A 7,462-nucleotide genomic window follows, 5' to 3' on the forward strand; every position below is an offset into this window, starting at 1 on the left:
CCCTTACAATCTAAGGAGTTCTCTAAAAGGGTTTGAAAACACTACCAGTTCTTACAATATTGAGGCATCAAGTAACCTAGGAGAACAAGTTTCTTTACTAAATATTTAAAGAGGTCAATTTTGTGAGCTACATGATCACTTTCACACATTATCTTATCAATTCTACACTCATGAGGCTCACTTTTACCCTTACAAATCCAACCCTATAATGCACAATCAAATTATAGATCAATGACAAAGTTTTAAAAAAATAGAACCTTCACAAATGACTTCTTGACTTCTATATAAAGATTTTGCATCAAAATCAGAGTTGTGTCCACATTCATTTAATTTATCTATTTTCAAAGTATTTGATTTTATGTAACTTTCCATGATTGACTTCAACCGTAAATTATTCAAGTTAATAAGTTCTTGATTAAATATATTTATTAATAGCCTAGACAATTAGAGAAAAACATATTATTTTTATTTCATTTTGATAAATTTCACTTATTTTACACTCCCTAAAGTTTGGCAAAGTAGGATTTATTTCTTCTACATTAAGGTTGTAGGTCTAGATTTTTTTAATTGTTTATATTTATCTCATGTTTAACAAAGATTTGAATTCGCCCTTTACTTGTGTATCATATATTTATCTTTATTAGAGTTTGGAACTCAACTGCATGTTTTTTGATTGATCCTTACCCATCTATCTTTGTTTGTACTTCATCAATACATCATGTCTCATCGATTGTCATGAACTATTGTCTTTCACCTTTATTCATGTTTCTATTATAATTTTGACACGTTCATACAATTTGAGATACTTGATCCCACTATCCTTGATTCCCCTATAATTGTTTATTTAATGAATATGGTTATCTACATGGAGGTGTTGTTCCATCATGTGGCTATCTTGTCCTCATTCATTAACTTAATTATTAGCTTTCCTTCCCTCTTGGATACCCTCATTTCAATTATCCATGACTCATGATTGTATTCCTTTTAGGGATGAAGTTAGTGTTATTTTTTTAGCATAGTGATACTTTAACTTTAAGCACTTTTACTTTATAAGAAAGTTTCGTTCGTGATTTGTTTCCAATTGGTTTTTTTTTTACTTTTAGGGTATCAAAAAAATATATAGAAACTATTTTAGAAACATATGCTTTCATCCATTTTTATTCTATTTATGTATAATAGTTTTAGATCACCCATGAATTATTTTTTAAATGCTTAGAACAACTGTATATCATCATGTTATTTATTGTGGTTCGGTCCCCATGGTCAATATATTATAAGCGTATTTTTTATGTTGGTCTAATCACCTCTTTATTTATTTATTTAAAGTACACTTAATCACTCTTCCTTATACATTAATTAAGGGATAATATTTGTCAATGAAATTATAGGCAATTAAGGGCAAAGGGTGTTTGCAATCACCAATAATTATAAGAAATTAATAGAAAAGGGAGGTGATATTACTAATGAAATTATTACATGTTGTTACTATAAGAATAGTCAATGAAGATTATGTATTCCCATATCCAAATGCCTTGCTAGGGCCCACTTGAAATGATTCCCATAACCTTTCAAGGTAGTATATATTTTTTTAAGAGCTCATGGAATAAAAATTGTCTCATATCATCAAATAAAACTACATCAATGACTATCAAAACTCCAAAGAGTGAATGAAAATGGTTAGACTAAGAGGTAACACCATTTTTTGAGAAATAGTGATGTGTCAATTGGTGTTGTAGTTTTACCTCAATACTAATTATGATATTATTAATTAAATGTCCCACATGAAGACTAAAATAGTGTTAACATTTCATCACTTTAATACAAGAATATTGTATTTATCAATTTTCTATTTATCTCATAAATATATTATCTTCTACTCTTTGTAACTAGTTCAAATTTATTTATTTTAAATTATTAGTGATTCATATAGGCTTAAGTTGAATATTTTTTAATTTTATGAATACACTTCCCTAACATTGTCAAAGGAAGATGTCATCTCCAAATATGGAAAATATAAGAGGGGCCCATTAAAGAAAAAAAAGGCATCCATATTGTCCTTTTTTAATAAATAACAAGGAGATGCAATAGATAAGGGTCTATAAAGAATAAATAACGATGAAAGTGTACCTAACATTCAACAATTCTATTTGGACAACTTTCACAATGAGCACCTCCTAACAAAAATCTTCAAGGAGATAGGCATGATATGGTAAGTTAAGTGGAGGAAATGGAAGAAACTTATAAAGAGAGATAGAGTTAAGTGATGAGTGGAAGAAGAGATGACTAAAGAGGTAAGTGGAGACAAGTGATGAGTGAGGATGAAAATTAAATCATATTTAATTAAATACAAATATTTAATTAAATAGATGAAAATTCAAAATTAATAAATGAAAATGGATAAATAAAAATGATAAATGAATTAATGATATGGTAGATGGATTTAATTGGTTATTAATAGATAAAACATATAAATAAATAAATAAGATAAATTATTAATAGATGATATGAATTGAATGAATAGACGAAATGGATTCAATTGATAAATAAAATGGATTTAATGGATGTAAATAATTAATTAGTTAATGGATGAATAATTTTTAGTGTCCACCTAGAAAAATTTGTTAGTAGGAATACATGCTAGAAGGAACACAAAGGTCTGTGTGCACCAAGTCCAACAATCCAGTGAATGATTATTCCTTTCCTTTGAATGTTCCTATTGTCTGCTTTCCCTCTTGACATTCTTTGCAAATAGTGTTATCTGGTTTAGTCAGCCTTGGCAAATCTCTCACTGCCCTTGATGAACTGATCTTTACCAAATTATCAAAGTTGATATGAAACATCCTCTAGTGCCAGAGCCAACTATCATTTAACCGAGTTAATAGATAGTGTCTTGAAGCTCCTTCTAGCTGATACATGTTTCCACCAGTATTTTTCTCTACTACAATAACAGTTCTAGATCCCTTCTAGATCTCACAACCATCATCCTGAAAAATAAAATTGTAACCATTTTCGTACATTTTCCCAACACTCAAGAGATTATGATGTAAACCTTTCACATAGTAAACATTGTCAGTATTATATTTTCCATCAAAAGTAATAGAGCCAATTCCTACATTTTGTGTTGTCTGATCATCTCCAAACCTAACAAAACCTCCATCATACTTTTCAAGTTTTATGAACTTACTCTTATCACCAGTCATATGATTTGAGCATCCACATGTGTGTGTGAAAAGTGGACCTGTATTTGTAAGCTGGAATACACAACACTTCAATTAAGTCATTAGATGCATGGTTAGGAAATCAATAGTCAATTAATAATAAACCATTACAAAGTGACCCATTGCCTTCTAGTAGATGTGAGTCAAGATTGCTCTCATATTGCTAAGCTATCCAGTGACTAGACAACAACTAAACGAAGGATTTTTAAATCTATATGAGCATGAATATGAGCTAAATGGATGCAAGATTTAAGCTAGACATGCAAGATTAATCTAACATGATTTAAGCAATATATGAATATTTAAGTTAAATGATTTAAGAAATATGAAGTAACTAATATGCAATATCTCAATGCAAATTCTCAATGAACCTAGAGCAAAAACAACATAATAACAATATATTCTCCAGGATTTTTGAATGAGAGATGAGAGCCTGAATTTATAGAAAATTCAAAAAGAAACCAATGGCTGAGATCAAATGATGATGAGCGGTCAAGATTTTCCAAGAGGAAGCACAATCCAGGTGAATTGATGTGATTGGATGCTTTTCTCAGTTTTAAAGGAAATTGAACTAAAATTAAGATAAAATCAGGAAAAAACTGATTTATTCTCCATTTCATTCAATTTTAATATTTAATTATTTTATTTGCTTTCTGTGAAATTATTTATCAATTTTTAATTTTTTTTTCAAGATTATCTCCAATTGATTTATTTTCTCAATTTTTAATTCTTTTTTGTCAATTAATTCCTGTTTTTGGTGATTTAATGGCAAATTGATTTATTTCATTAAATATGCTAGGATATTCAATAAAAAAAATAGGATAATTGTTTAAAATGATTTAATTAATTAAATAAATATTTAATTAATATTGGTTGATTAATTTGCCATGTGACATTGATGATTTTAGAAATTAATTGTGTGCTCAAGATTTATTTAATTTCCTTTGGTTAGGACCTTGGTGATGTTGTCGAGATTAGGGGCTCATGGTTTAGATGACCATTTTTAGGGTATTACATTTGCCCCGCTTTGAATTAATGTGCGAGCAACGTATTGGTTCAAAGAAAATTTTATGTCTAGGAGATACCAGTTCTGCACTTGATTGATCACGAACTAGATGAAGAGCGAGGTGTTCATCTTGTTTTGAAGTGATGAAACTGAACAGAGTTGATTAAAGTGAAACCGACCCCGAACTTGATTGAACTAGGACCGATAGAGAGAAAAGATACCGAACTTGAACTTGATTGATCAAGAAGTGGATCTTACTGATCTAGAACTTGATTGAACTAGATACAATGAGCAAGGATAAAATCAATCTTGAACTTGATGGATCAAGATACGATGAGCGAAGATAAACTATCCAGCTTGATTCAATGCGATGAAACTGAACACCTTCTTAGATTGAGTGTGATCAAAGATACTCTTTAAACTTTTGATTGAGTTTAAATGAATAATCATCTTGATGAAAAGCGACGAAACTGATTAACGTTAAGAGACTGATTTAGACAAAGACAATGTCAGCTTGATGAAAAGCGATAAAACTGATATGCCCCTAGTGATTGATTTGATGAAGATTAGTTGCTCGACTTGTAACAAAGATTTTTGAAAGAAATTCTCGACTTTGAGGTTATGAGTATGCCCCCTCGAGAGCGAAATCAAAAGAGAGCAAGGGTTGCACAGTGATTTTAGGGAAAAAATTTCTGAGCAATGATAAGTTATTTGAGCACAAAGATTAATGTTGAAGATTAAAACCAGAGTTGATTTGAGAATTAAATTGAGATTTAGTGTTGATTAACGAGAAATTGAGCACAAATTGAAGAAGAGAATGAGCAGCTAATGAAAGCGTTAAGTGGTCAATGTCGTGAAATTTTGATTAGATAATTGATGTCAAATTTCGATTTTGATCCCGAAAATGGACTTAGGACAATCGATTTATGAGCTCTTGATTTGATTTCATCGTACTTGTGTTAATTGATTATGAGATGTTGTTCTATATGCTTTATTCTATATGTATGCATATCTTTTCAGTATAGATGAATGAATGCAAATGGAATATGGATGTTTATTTTTGTTTCTTTTTATGCAAATAAATGATGATGCAAATAAATGAGGAGAATGGGTAACTAGTAATGCAAATGTTTATTTTTCTCCATGCAATAATATGAATGCAAATAAGTATAAAATGAAATGTATGGATATATATAAGATGCTCATGTATGCAGCTAACATCTCAATACACAAGTACTCGATTGGAGAAATGCTGATGAAAAAGAGACCACTTAGTTGAGAAATGACGAATGCCTCAGACTCCCATTTAAAAGATAAAGAGATCATTGTTATCATGCTGAAATCACTTGAAATGCATAAAATGCAAAATGAAATGCAAAATGAGATGCAAAATGAGATGCAACCTAAACCTAGTCATTGGATTTGAAAAGCTTAATTTTCATCATTGAGTGTTTTACAACCACAACAGGTAGATTAGAGTTCCTTTCTTTTCATGTGCAATATTAATCATCTTGTCTGCAATGACCCTTTTTTGTTCATATCCTTGGACAGATTTTGCAGGGACCTGGATTACATGATAAAGAAATTCCATCAAAATAGACAAAGAAATGATGGGAACCTCCCTGTAGCATTCAAATAAGCGGAGTCGAGGTATATGTGGCGATTTCACCTTGATGTGAAGGCTCTTATCACATACACCCAACTGATTAGATGTTTCCAGATCATCAGAATCATTCCTACAATCAGAAAACAAAGAAAATATTATGCCCCCAATCCTTGCTCCTCTTAGTCAAGATAGACTTCCTCGAGTTACTCAGAGGGATAATAATCAAAAACCAATATAAAAGACAACAAAGAAAGAAAATTTCATGCATAGCTCAAAGTGTTTAGTGATTGTTTTCAGTAATGTTGTTTTGCTTGTGTACTCAGTGATAAAACTCTTTAGCAGTCAGGAGACAGGTGACTGACTTGGAGTGGACAACCAGGTTTTACTAACATAAAGATGACTTGGTTGATACTGCTTAGGACATGTAAATTTCTTAGTCGATTACCCTAAGACTAGGACAATGATCAGTTGCAAGCCATGAGGGTTCCAGCGAACCAAGATGTCACAAAAGTGATTGAAATATGTAGAAGTGAAAGCAAGAATGCATGAAAGAGGGAATGCTAACATTGCGTTGATAGATGGAGCGCTTGAGTACAAGAGGTGCCTGTTTGCCAAGTCTTCACCTGCTTCGCAAAGATTCATTTTTTTTTACCAAGGTGCCTATTTACCAGGTTTTTACCAGGGCATTTTCCCCTTTTTTTCCTTTTTTTTTTCTTTTTTTTTTGGATTTCTTCAAGACTTTTTCCAATTTTTAGGATTTCTTCAGGATTTTTTCTGATTTTTTTTTAGGATTTCTTCAGGACTGTTTAGCCACATAGGCTGCTGGAGCAGAGAATATTCAGGTGAAGAATTTCTTCAGGTGGATGGTGTTGATCAGTTCACGGAGCTGTTCTCCTTCTGATGTTGAGAGTTGATAGGCACCAGAGCCAAACACTATAGTAACAATGTAGGGACCCAACTAGTTGGGTTCAAAATTCCCTTTGTTGTCTTGAAACTGTTGATTCTTAGGATTTTCTCTCAGAATAAGGTCACCAACCTGAAATTCTCGTTGTCAAACCTTTTTGTTATAATCTCTAGAAATTCTCTTTTGATATGCTCTTAGATGATCAAACGCCACTTGTCGACTTTCATCCAACAATTCAAGTTCTTGCAATCTAGCTATTCTATAGTCTTCATCAGTAACAAGACCTTGCAAAGAAACTCTTAAGAAACGGTATTTCCACTTCAATAGGTAATACTGCTTCAGACCCATACACCAAAGAAAAAGGTGTAGCCCCAATAGGTGTTCTAATACTTGTTCTATAAGCCCATAGGGTAGGATTGAGCTACAGATGCCTATCCTTTCCAAATTTATTTACTGTTCTATGTAAGATAGTCAACAGATTCTTATTAGATGCTTCAGCTTGTCCATTACCTTGAGGGTAGTACACAGATGACTAGCGTTGTTTTATTTTGAATTTTTCACAAATTTCACTTAGATATTTGTTCTTGAACTGTCTTCCATTGTCAGTTATAATGGATGAAGGTATACCATACCTGCAGATGATATAATTAAGAATGAACAGGGCTACTTTTTTACCGGTTGCTTTTATGAGCGGAACCGCTTCTACCCACTTAGTAAAGTACTCAGTG

This window comes from Cryptomeria japonica, chromosome 1 (assembly GCF_030272615.1).
Source record: "Cryptomeria japonica chromosome 1, Sugi_1.0, whole genome shotgun sequence".
NCBI classification, from domain to species: domain Eukaryota; kingdom Viridiplantae; phylum Streptophyta; class Pinopsida; order Cupressales; family Cupressaceae; genus Cryptomeria; species Cryptomeria japonica.